Source organism: Benincasa hispida, chromosome 6 (genome assembly GCF_009727055.1).
Source record: "Benincasa hispida cultivar B227 chromosome 6, ASM972705v1, whole genome shotgun sequence".
In the NCBI taxonomy this organism is placed as follows: domain Eukaryota; kingdom Viridiplantae; phylum Streptophyta; class Magnoliopsida; order Cucurbitales; family Cucurbitaceae; genus Benincasa; species Benincasa hispida.
The window spans coordinates 15,196,575-15,209,757 of NC_052354.1; positions in this window are offsets into that span (position 1 = coordinate 15,196,575).

Below are 13,183 nucleotides of genomic sequence, written 5' to 3' on the forward strand. Positions count from 1 at the left end.
AATTTCTCAGAATTCAGCAATAATTGCATGCCCATTCCACTCAAAATTCCAACTTTGGTCATGCAACTAAATTTCCTGCATGAATCACAGCTCATGCTTAAGAAATTTGAATGAAAAGTAATAAGGTATGAGTAAGATGCTTGAAGAAGTGAGTGCAAAAATCCAACTCTTTTTGGATTTTCCAAATTTCCAATTTCTTTTATTTCAATTTTGATTTTCAAAATCAAAATTCTTTTCGGTTTTGATTCTAATGACTAAATTGAAATTTTATTAATTTTACAAAAATTAATTCAAAATTAATTTTTTAATTAAATTAATAATTAATAATTAATTCTAATTAATTTAATATCCAATGTTAAATTAATTTAACACCTTTTCACCTTCATGAATCTTTTTCATGAATTTAATATCTAAATCATATTTAAATATTAATCGATTCTCCAATTTCATTTAATTCCAAACTTAAACGTGTAATTATATCACATATAATTACTAATTCCCCTAAATCTAATTTGAACGTTTCAAATCAACTTATCACGCTACTCTAAGGCTAATCCGTTTGTGAGCTAATAGGGAGACCTAGTGGACCTACAGATTATGGGCTCCAACGATCCGAGATTAATCGGTTAAACTCTTTATACCGAATTAACCCCCATTTGTTAACTGGCAGAAATACCAGTTATTATAAGCCTTTTATTTAGAATTATGAGGGCTAGCAAGTAGAAAGTGCGGTGATAATACTTAGAATTTGTGAAAAATTGAGTTTTGCGTCGATTAGCACCTAAATCCTCACTAACCCAATATTATGCGTTACTTCGTGCCAAAGCGTCTATTTTTGTAGCTATCGCAAGAATCAAACGCGTGCGTTGAAAATAAGCATTCACAATCAAACGCATGCGGTGAAGCCAAACGAACACAAAGACAAACGCATGCGTTGAAAATCGAGCTATTGCATAGACGAATGCATGTGGTGATTGCATGCGTCCATCGAATGGAAGTTGCGGTGATCAAGAGAATGCGATTGGAGATTGCGGCCACGAAGTGATAGCCATAATAGAAGATCGTGAGATGGGTAGAATGCGTTGATACTTCAGTTGAATCAAGCTCGAATGCATACCTTAGAAGTATCAACAAGATAAGACGATGTGACAATGCCCATACCGCGACAAAAGCAGCAATGAGACATAACGCAATCATGATAGCTGTCGGCGTTTAAAACTCTATAAATAGCCCCTTGGACCTTCATTTCAAGGCATCCGAACTTCTGCCTCAGGGCAGAGGTTTGCGATCACAGATGAGAGGATGAACAAGATTTTTAGTGAGAATTCTTCATCTCCATAAACCAAACCGAGTGACGATAGAAGCTTTTGTCGGAGAAAGAGCTCGAGAGAGACATCTCATCCATGGCACCACCGGCAGCCTTGACGTAAAGTCCTTCATTTCTCCTCTAACCTCTGTATTGTATTACATTTTAGCTTAAGATATTAAGACATTTTGTAATCAATGTATATCTTGATTCCTTCAATGCCATCTTCTTCATCATCTTTATCTTTATCATCGTTTACCCTCATCGTTTATTGATCAAAGGCAATCGCATACTTAATCGTGTAGCCTAGAGATAGGACGCATGTAGCAACCTACCGAGAAGTGTGCGTTGTGCGAGTATAGTGAGTTAATCCTCTTTGTTTGGTGAAAGGCTGTAGCAACGCTTGTCTATGGGTTGTTGCAATGCTTGTCTATAAGTTAAATAACCACGTTTAACTGCCTGAGAAGGTAAGAGATGGAACGCACTAAAGAAAAGTATGCATTGTTCCTAGAGATAGGCACAATCTTATGTTCGACGTAACCATGCACTATAGAGATATAGTCATGTGGCTGATCACCGAGAGGTGTGCGATGTGTTAGTGTGACAAGCTGGGATTACTCGAGCGATTTAAGATAATAAACATTACTATGTGTTAATGGTTGTTGTGTATCTACCTATTCTCATCACAAGTCTTCTATTGCTCAATCTGTTTAGTTAGGAGTAGAAGTAGTGTGTAAATCCATTAAACTTCTTCTTTTTATTTTTATTCATCGCCTCAAATGCATTGCTTCACAAGTATTATTGAGTGACAAGTCCCTGTGTTCGACCTCGGATTACCCGAGAAACTTGCGTTCGCGTTACACTTGGCGTGAGCATAAGAAAACTTGTGATAGGAACGCGTGGTCATTGCATACTAGATTAACGCATATTTCCATTTCAACGCATGACCTCAGACGCATGGGTGTAAACGCATAGCTTAAGCCATGTCTAACGCATGATTGTGTGCACAACCCCATCCTTAATTTTCCTCCAACAGTGGTCAATCCATCAACGTCTGTCACTCACATCGTGACTACATCACTATCTAATTTTGTAGTAAATGGGTGATGAGTGATTGATAAGTTGTAAAAATACAAGCTATTATATCTTTTTCATTTAAAATAATAAGGCAAAAGCATACAATTTAGATAATTTTTATCAATAAATCTATACAAAAATCAAAGCATGCGATCACATACTTCTAACACATAACATATTTAAATTCCAGACTAATTTCGCTACTTTTGTGCAGTATACCCTTCAGCAGTTTGATGATCATGTGATCGCATGCCTATTAATGTATTCAAAGCAAGCAGCGACCTGAGAAGAAAATGAAAACGATCGCATAAGCTGCAAGCATTGAGGCATGACATGGCATGGGCGGTGGGTGTCACATCACAAGTTGCGTTGGTGGCCGATAGAAAAACTTTTTTTTAAAGATTCAATGAACCACTGACACGTTGCAGTCGGCGCGACAGGTGCGTCCCATCAATGCAATCATAAGCTTGAGAAAAGCAGTGCTCGCGAACGCCTATAAATACCCATGCAAATGCAATGCAGAAGGAGTTCTGAGTTTTTCAATATATATCGTGCCATATATCAAGGATACATTGTGGGAGATGAGAAGAACATCTTGAGAAGGGATTCTGCTTGAAACCCCTATCAATCTTCCATAGAAACTCTTTGGTGAGAGCTTAGGACTCTAGGGAAAGAAGAAGATAATATTGTTAGATTATCTAAGGAAGCAGCTATAAAACAAGCTAGAGAAAGCAAGACATTGCGAACCACGGCTTGACTCTCTGACCCTTTCTTTTTGTTTGTGTATTTGTATTATATTTCTTGTAATGACAAATTCAAAATTGTAGTATGAATACATGTTTATTATACATCTTGTCTATCTTTTTCACCAATATCATGCATAGCTAAATCACTTCATGGGTTGAGAAGATTGTAGCTAACACGACTAAATAACTAGAGGAATCATGCGATCAACTTGTTTTATGCATGCTTATATTTGTTGTTTGAATCAATTGAGAAATTGTTCTAAGCAAAGCAAATCTAAGTTTGAGAAAATTTAGATTAAGACCTCATAAAACGAGAGAAAATGTTCCTTAGAAATAAGTACATTCTCTGCATATTACACCTATCGCATGCATCTTAGAGATAAAATAATGTGGCAAAGAATACTGAGAAAAGTTGGTCGTAACATTGAGTGTATAGCTTGATCACATATTTCATCTATTTATTTAGAAAATGTTAGTAAAAAATCTTCTCAACCCTCCTATAGCATAGTTGTTATCCAACTCGCACTTTTTCATTTTAGACACAATCCCTATCGCATATTTAGGTTTAAGTTTGCTTATTCAATCACTTCTTTGGACATTTTAAACTCGCGCTAAGATCATATTTTTCGTTTCATCGCATACTTACAAGCAATCCATGTGTTCGACTCTGGACTCACCAGGAACTTTGGTCAAATTTGCACTTGGGTTTGACTAAAGAAAACTATGCGTTAAATCTCATAAGCATTAATATTTCATCACATGTACAGAACGCATCAACGGTAGTAGCCATAACGGTAATGGTATCAGTAATGGTGATTGGTTAAAATTATCCCAATGAACATGTTGAATAATTAATTTTTAGTCTTATCACTTTTGTCACAACATAAGGTGTGGTTTTTCCTTCGACAGTTAGATTTCATCCATGACCCAATTGCCCACTACACTTGAAGGATTGACTTATTTGTAATACTGAGTTCTATGGACGCAAAATATTCTATAGTGTGAAGAGTGCAACTGTGGATCTTTAATGAAGTGGCCCACAATTAATGAATATTGAATAATGTAACTAAAAAGTTCAGTTATTTAAACTCAGATCATTGGAACTTCTAATCTGTAAATCCATTAGGTCCTCTTGCTAGCTCACAACAGGTAAACAAGGACCAATAGTTTTAAAATAATTTAAATTGTTCAAATTAAATGAGGGAATAATATTAATTGCATATGATACCATTAATATGATATATATTGATAAATTATAACATAACGTTAATTTTGAATAAGATTCAAAATTAAACTTTATAATAAAAGGATATTTATTGTATTTGGATAAGATTCAAATAGTTATTAATATGAATTGGATTCATATTAAAATTATATGTATTGGATTCATATTAAAACTACATGCTATGAGAGAGATGTATTTGAATATGATTCAAATGTACATTCAATTAAATATGTGATATTTAATTAAAAATCAATTAATCAATTAATTAGACTACTTAACTATTTATTATTTAATTTCATTTTATTTAAATTAATTAAGGAAGTGGGAGAGAGGAAGTGGGATAACTTCCCACTTCAAGTTAAAATGCAAAAAGAGGTTTTGCATTTTGATTAAGGATGTATGATTTGATCATTTTGCTGTAGAAGTTTTTCCTTGACTCCCCATTCATCTCTCTCAAGGTTTTTGCAAAGAAATTGTTTTCTATAAAAAAATTCTCCTCCACAATCGAAATTTCCCATCTCTTTCAAAAGAAGACTCCCACAAAACGGTACTTGCTGCTAAGAGAATAGTAGGAAATACCCTATAGTAGCGTCACAACACTATTCATAGAAGATCGGTTGTAGAGGACGGAGAATTGTTGTGAAGACCTGGAGAAGATTTGAAGAAATGTATTCAAAGGTGGGTTCTTCTTCCCTTAAATTTTCATGTTTAACCTGTAAAGTTACAACAGTGTGAATGTTTTATGTTATTCTTTTCTATATTGTGAATTTTAAATAAAATCGAAGCAATAGGTGATCAATCGCTTCCGCTAGGGATTCGATCCCTTCACATACAACATTAATCGATAACAAGTGATAAATTTGCATCAATAAAGCAAATGGTAAAGAGGTAACTCAAGAACGGTAAGGAAATCATAAAACATATTATTGGTAAACACAAGCAATGAATTGGAATTGGTAAAGCAAACGATAAAGCGGTAAATTAATTGTGGTAAGGAAGTCCATAAAAATATATTCTTGGTAAAACAAGTAATACGCACACACAGTTCATACTTAGGAAAAATATAACAATTATAAAATTACCTAAAGTAATGACATGCTTCATACAATTTTCATTTCATTACTCAACATACATAACATTTATATACTAAAGTAATAAAATTGATAATGACATTCATCCAAACATGCTTACTATATATTATAACAATTATAATATAATGATGCATGATAATGTCATCAATGCATGCATTATATATTATAACATTTATATTATATGATGCATGAACATGCTATAAAATAAATCATGCAATTATATTATAACAATTATAATATTTATGATGCATGAAAAATGCATAACCTATGGTGGGATTTTATATATGACAAACATTATGACATATAAAAAAATAAACCATACATCAAATGTATAATTTAAAGTGCAATAAATGGACCGAGATTGGACTCCTAAACAATTAATTAAATTAATATAACTTTCATATTAATTTAATTAATTAGAAAATTAACTATTACATAAATAAGCAGCTGAATCGGACCAAAACAGGTGAACCAAGCCACAAACCGCTCGAACCCTCGAACTGCACACGAATCGGTCGAACTGCAACTAAACCGCGAATTTTTTATCTCATAACATTTCAACACTGTGACCTAGCATTGCAACACTACGAAAAATTTCTTATGTTCATCTCTTCGCAGTGTTGTAACTTTGTTGTACAATAGCCTACTATACAGTGGCGATCTTCGATTTTGCTCCGATTTGAGCCTCGTTTTCTCCATAATTTCATTGAAACAATTCATGATCAACCCAGACTATGAATATACAGATTCGATTGCATAATTATGCTCAAAGAACCAAACCCTTACAGACCAATTTGTAAAGAAAACGCAATAAAATCTAAAGACCAATCCCAAAATATCCACAATTGAAAAACCAACATTCATTAACATGAAATGCATAAAAAAATGCAGTACCCACCATAAACTGAAAAATAATTCAAGAAATTTAAAATTGAGAACCAAAACCACCACTCTGATACCAATTGAAGACTGTGATGTTTGATGTGGAAGCAAGGATCGGTCCCAATTTACAATTTCACAGTGAATTAAATTCAAAAACAAAAAATATGCATTCTAATAATTTTATAGCAAGCTTAAAACAGAACAGAGAAGAGAAAATATGATTTAGATTTACTAACCCTTGAAGTCACAAAGCCTTCACAAAATCCTCTCCAATGATCAGGAACTCTTCTCTTGAAACTCGATCTCAATGAATAAGAAAATAGTAATACCCAATGTGGATACCACCACAAAAGATCCTTCTGTATTCTCCTTATGGTTGAGAATCACAAGAGTTTGTGAGCTCTGTATATTAATTTGGTAGTGAAAGAGATGAAAGATTTTGAGAGAAAATTATTCTAGAGATCGTTCTTGGGAGAGCCAAAACCTTACAGCCACTCTGTGTCTTTTTTGTAGGAAATCATCATCGTAACCTCCCATTCTCCCACGTCCTTGGTAAGAGAGAAACAAGAGGAGGGAGTTATAACTCCCTCCTTAATTAAATTCAAATTTGATTTTAAATATGATAACCACCTTATCATATAGTATATATTAAACTATATGTTATATCAAATATAACGCATAACCTATAGTTTTTATATTGTATCAAATACAATATAGCCTATAATTTGAATTCACTTAATCATTTACAATATTTAATATAAATCAAATTTATATTAAATTAGATGACTCTAATCCATATAATTAATATTTGAATCATATTCAAATATTTATTTCCTCTCAAAATAAACTTTATTTTATAATGTATCAAATACATTATACTAACTATATCACATATAATTAAATCCCTCAATTAATTTGAAAAATTCAAATTTGATTATCCCAATTGAGCTACAGAGGGGATCTTATGGACCTATAGTTTAAAGCTTCAACGGTACTTGATCAATTAATTAAACCCCTTTAATTAAATTAATCAACTTCTATTAACTGTTAGTCACTCCACTAAATATCGGTAGTTGCACTCTTTGCACTACAGATATATTTCTGTGTTTATTAGATATAACCAATCAACAGTGTGCTGACCCTTCACAAATTGTTTGTAAGTACAGTTGAGCCAAAATCACCGTTTTGCCTCTGTAGTTTCATCTAACTTCTTAATTACCACTAATCCCTCTCATGAACGATAAGTCATAGTTCAACTATGACCAAACCCCTTTCGTGTCAAGAGAGGGTGTGGCACCACATTGTTTAAATCATGGAATCAACACTTAAGGGAGCAATTTATGTACTTACCTCGACATTAGGGAATGAGTGAATTCTATCTTGTGTAGTTATATTTCCAGCTCCCCAATCAAACGAATCTCCAAAATGATAGACCTATTAAGTCAGCGAACTGGCCACTCTCACCCATGCAAATCAAAGGACCACCTTCATAGGCAGGAGTTTACAACTCGCTCAGGATTCAAGTCATGTCACCTATTGTCATCCTGGTGAAATGTAAGTATCTACTATTAACGGTCTTATATAATAAGACTATTCATTTTGTGGTTCGGTCTAATACAAACCCTTTTTTATAGAACACCCTCACTCACATGTCTCTTGAATGATCAAGATCTGATCATTTGTAGAACTTTACAACAATTGTAACATCTACAAAATGGGTCATTTTTGTAGTGTCACTAGGATAAAGTACCCAGCCTTATTCATCTACTACAGACCGTTCAAGTTATCACCTAAACATAATCCATCTGTATGTTTCTATATATATGTTTAAGCTTCAGAAGATAACCTTGGATGTTTGTTTATTGGTTTTATGGTTAATGCTACTAAATGTCGAATAAGATACCTCATATTTTATTAAATAAATAAATTGTTTGTATAATACAATTACAAACTACAGAACCCACGAGATTTAGGGCATCAACCCCAACAGAAAATCCATTTGTCGTGGATTTGATTAACATACTCTTGCTAGTTGTTCATCCCACTTGAAGACACTAATCTCACTTAGAGTTAATGAAATTTTATGTTGGAGTTTGTGCCCTAAAGTCTCGTGTCCTGTAGTTTGTAAATAACTTTGTAAGAATGCTTGTGATGTCTAATATATATGATATTTACTTCACTTTCTGACTTTGCACATTTAGATATTTTTTATTTTAACACAAACCAATAAACTTAATATCCCTAGTTGTCTTTATGTAACTTAAGCATGTATGTAGTGGCATACAAGTGGATCATGTCTTAAGTGACAACCAAAATGGTCTGTAGTATATGGATATAGGGAAAATCTTATCCTGGTAACACTACGAATGCAGCCCGCTTTGTGGAATTGTTACAAATGTTGTGACTTGTCATATATGGTCTGATCCCGATCATTCGTGTAGAGGACATGTGAGCGAGGGCGTCCTATACAAAGAGTTTGTATAAGACCTGACCTCGAAGTGTTAACGTCTCATCATATGACTTTGTCTATAACTGAGACTTCACTTCACCAGGATGACCATAGGTAACATGACCTCAATCCTAAGTGAGTTGGGAACTCCTGCCATTGAAAGTGGTCCTTTGATTTGCATGGGTGCGAGTGGCCAGAGCGTCGACTCAAACCTACCACTTTGAAGATTCGTCTGATTTGGGAGCTGGGAACTCAGCTTCGCAAGATGGAGTTCACTCATTCCCCGAAACAAAGGTAAGTAGATAGATTGCTCTCTTAAGAGTTGATCCCGGGGCTCGAACGATGTGGTGCCACACACCTTCTCATGGCTTGAGAGGTGTTCACACATAGTAGGACTATGTTGTTATGGTCATTAGAGGGATCAGTGGTACTTAAGGATTAAGATGTAACTACAGGGGCAAAACGTTAAATTGGTCTGTTGTAATTACGAGCATCTGTGAAGGGTCATTGTATTGATGATTGGTTATATCCAATGGACATAGAAATATATCTATGGTAATAAAAGTTCAACTGTATATCTTTAGGAGCCTGGGCAGTTAACGAATGGTGGATATCGTGGCTAAAGAGTTTAGTCAGCTATTCACGTACAGTTGGAGCTTCGAGCCATAGGTCCATAAGGTCCCCTTGGTAGCTTGGATACAAGTTGAGAGTCAGTTTTTGGGTCAGTTTGAAATGTTCAAATTGACAAGAGGAAGTTCGATTATATATGATATAATTGAACTAGTTATTTATATATGATATAATTAATTTTATGTATGAGATATATTAATTTGGAGGAAAAATACTATGATTAATATATGATATTAATCCATAAGTAATGAATGTGATGTGATCATATTCATTGTCTATTAATTGGACGGTTAAATGGGTAATAGGATGGCGTCTCTTCTGTTTTCATAACGAATGAGTAAGTTGAAAGATCAATTTGAGACGCTTAAATAGCTCACGGTGTGTTAAGCATGGGAAGCGCAGACATTGTGTTGAAGAGTGTCATCGCTTAGAAAATCTGTGCCTATACGATAGTGCCTAAACGATCGCTTACCTATACGATAGTCGCTGAGCGATCACTTAACGATTACACCTACGCACGCTATTTACTAAATAATCGTTTACCTTTTCCTAAGCAATCGTTTAGCGCCCGATATTTACTAAATGATTGTATAGACGATCGCTTAGTTTTCCTACACGATCGTTTAAACGATCGCTTACCTTTTCCTACACGATTGTTTAGATGATCGCTTATCTTTTTCCTACACGATCGTATATTTCACCTAAACGATCAAGTATTTTGTCTATACAATAGACAAGTCTATCTCCCACTTGCTTGATCGTTGTATACGATCTCTCTTCCTCCTTCCCTCTACCAAATCTGAACAAAGCCCACCCTTTGGATTCTCATTCCAAGAATACTGAGAGTTCTGAGTGGTAGTGTCATCTCTGTTTCCTTCTATTCGTGTGGAGACTGTTCGAGGTAGACGAATGGGTTTTGCTGAGTAATAGCTTACCGTCTCAGAAAAAGTGAGATTTGCTTGAAGAATAAGTCTTGAACTGGTATGATCTCTTGATTTCTTATTTATTGTTCTTTTGAGCATGTCAATAATTTAGTATTATGAATGCATATTAGTATGTTTGAATGTATATGTGGAAATTCTGTCACAATGAATTGGAAAGATCTGTTTCCACTCGTAGGTACTCTTGAATAAGAGTTCCTTATTTTTAGTGTCAAATTTTCATTAAATGGAATTTTGAATGTCAAATTTTCATTAACTCAACTTTGCATGATTTGCATAATTTTTCCTATAAATAGAATTGTTCTGGCAAAAGTGGAAAACCTTGTGATTTTTTAAGAACCCTAACCCTAATTCTCTCTCAAACCATTATACATTTTTCTCCAAATTTTGTCACTCACCGAGTCCCACCATCCTGTTCTAAGGTCGAAGAATAGTCGGGAAGACTCTCATGATGGTCTACGAACAATCATGAGAAGATTTGATCAAAACCGAAAAGGAATTTTAGCTACAAATGTTGTATATTCCAACCCTTTAATCTATGTTAAAATCCAGGATTATTCCTTTGAAATTAACCTAATTAGAGTACTTAAGATTCTCTATTGCCTCCACATGTTAATAGTTAACTCCTTCAAAAATAACAGAAAATTGGAGGAGGACTAAGTGTGGAATGAATTAACTGAGTAAAATAGATGGAAATGGTGTACTTACTGATAGATGATGGAATGTCCGGACAATAAACCCTAACAAATATAACTTGAATTCTGAAGCAAGAAGAAGAAGAAGAAGAAAACGCAAACGCAAACGATTGAGAGATTTTTCGAAATGTAGCGTGAGGAGTTGATGTAGTGCAAGCGCACACGTCAATTGATAATATAGTAACACGATCTCGAGGGACTGAGTATCATCCTTAGGGATCAAACATTTCAAATTTGTTTAACTATTTTGTAATCGTGTTAATTTTATCTAAGGAACGGAAACTAAGTGATTGATTTGAATTTTTGAAGCAAAAGTAAAGTAAATAAAGATTGAACTTCAAAGGATAAAAGCATCCTAGGGTGTTGATTTCATTAATTACTTAACTAAATCATGTAAAGGTCCTACATAATCTTGTGATATTGAGATGTTTAAGTTTAAAATCTAAACTCTGGTTTATTATTTTTCAACAATAAACTTTTCTCATGCAAACATACTTGATTACTAATTTCTAGAAACCAAAATAATAAGCATGACATTAAGTAAAGTCATAAGCAACTTTCATTATCAATCTAACTATTTTCATGAGAGATTAATAATGATTCAATACTATAAATCTGGTTAAACATGCAAGTTATTTTATTGAACCTTCAACCTAATGTGCATCGATGATCAATCAATGCAAAATAAGCATAATAGTATTAAAAAATATATTCAACAACACAATTTTCATAAAGTTATTATGCATTAATTTAAATCCATAAAAAAAATTCATCAACATCCTAGAACTAAAGAGTCTAGTCACTCATAGTTGACAAATATATATTTGCATACAATTTGGCAAGCTTAAATAGTAAAGAGAGTAAGAGAAACGAGGAAAAGCTATTGCCGAAGCTTTCCGTCTTCTTTTGAATCCTTCAAGAAGGCCTTGATTTGCACTATGGAATCTCAAATGACCTTCAAAATAACTTCCTTACACTATCTACTCTTCTCTGCAGCAAAATTCACTTTTAGGGCTCTAAATTTCGTTCATGGAGGCCGCTGAGAATCCCTTGTATTTATAGAGAGATTTTTCCAAAAGAGACCTTTCTTTCCCTAAAATGAACCCGGTGTCGCAGCGCTATATTGCGACGCTACTTAGCATGCGGCCCCTCATCCGATAGTTTCCAATCATAACATCGTACGGTGCTTTTGCACAACATTGCATGTAGCACTGTGCAGACCTCAAATTCTTTTGTTTCTCTAAATAAGAAGCGAATAAAGCAGTTTCAAGTGCTTTTCAAGGGTTTTATGTCGTTTGGAAAAATTTGATTAAACGCTATGGGTTGTTGTTTAGTCATTTAAATTTAACCATTCAAATAAAGTCGGATGGTAAACGTCCTAAATCACAATTACACTACCTATGAAAAAATTTTGGGTAAACGTCATCAAACACAATCCACCCATTTTACGGTAGGCCCATTTCTATTAATTCACTTATTGGAATCCAACCATTTTACATCATTTTCCAGTCTAACTGGGTAAACGTGGCCTTACTTTCTAATTAAGTGAGCTTAAACCAATGGTAATTGGTATCACCTTCTTTTTAGATGGCGATGGTTTGATCCCTAATTCTTAGTATTGTTATATTAAAAAAAAAAAAAAAAACCTTTCCCGTTGTTTTGCAAATTTTGGATTTTTCTTTTTTAATTTTTAGATTTCTGTATGTAATGTTTTAAAAGATATTTTATAGAAAAAAAAAACATCTTTTTAGTTTTGTGTATAAATATATTCAATTATGTCAAATATTTATTAGATATTCAACAAATAAATTTAAATGGTGTGTCCAATGAAAATCTAATCTTTCAATTTTGTGTCTAATATATTCAATTATGTCAAATATTTATTAGACAAAGAAATTAGAAATTTAAGAATTTATTGAACATGGATTGAAGGTTTAAGATCATACTTACTAAATTTAGAGACTTATTGGATATAGAATTGAAAGTTTAGAGACCTATTAGACACAAAGTATAGAGATCAAATAAACAACCTTCATAGCTCCATAAGTTTTGTTATCCACTTATTGATATTTTCAAAAACAACCAAAGTATTAAATGTTTCTTTAACAAATTTGAAAATAAATAAGAAAATTGAAAGGAAA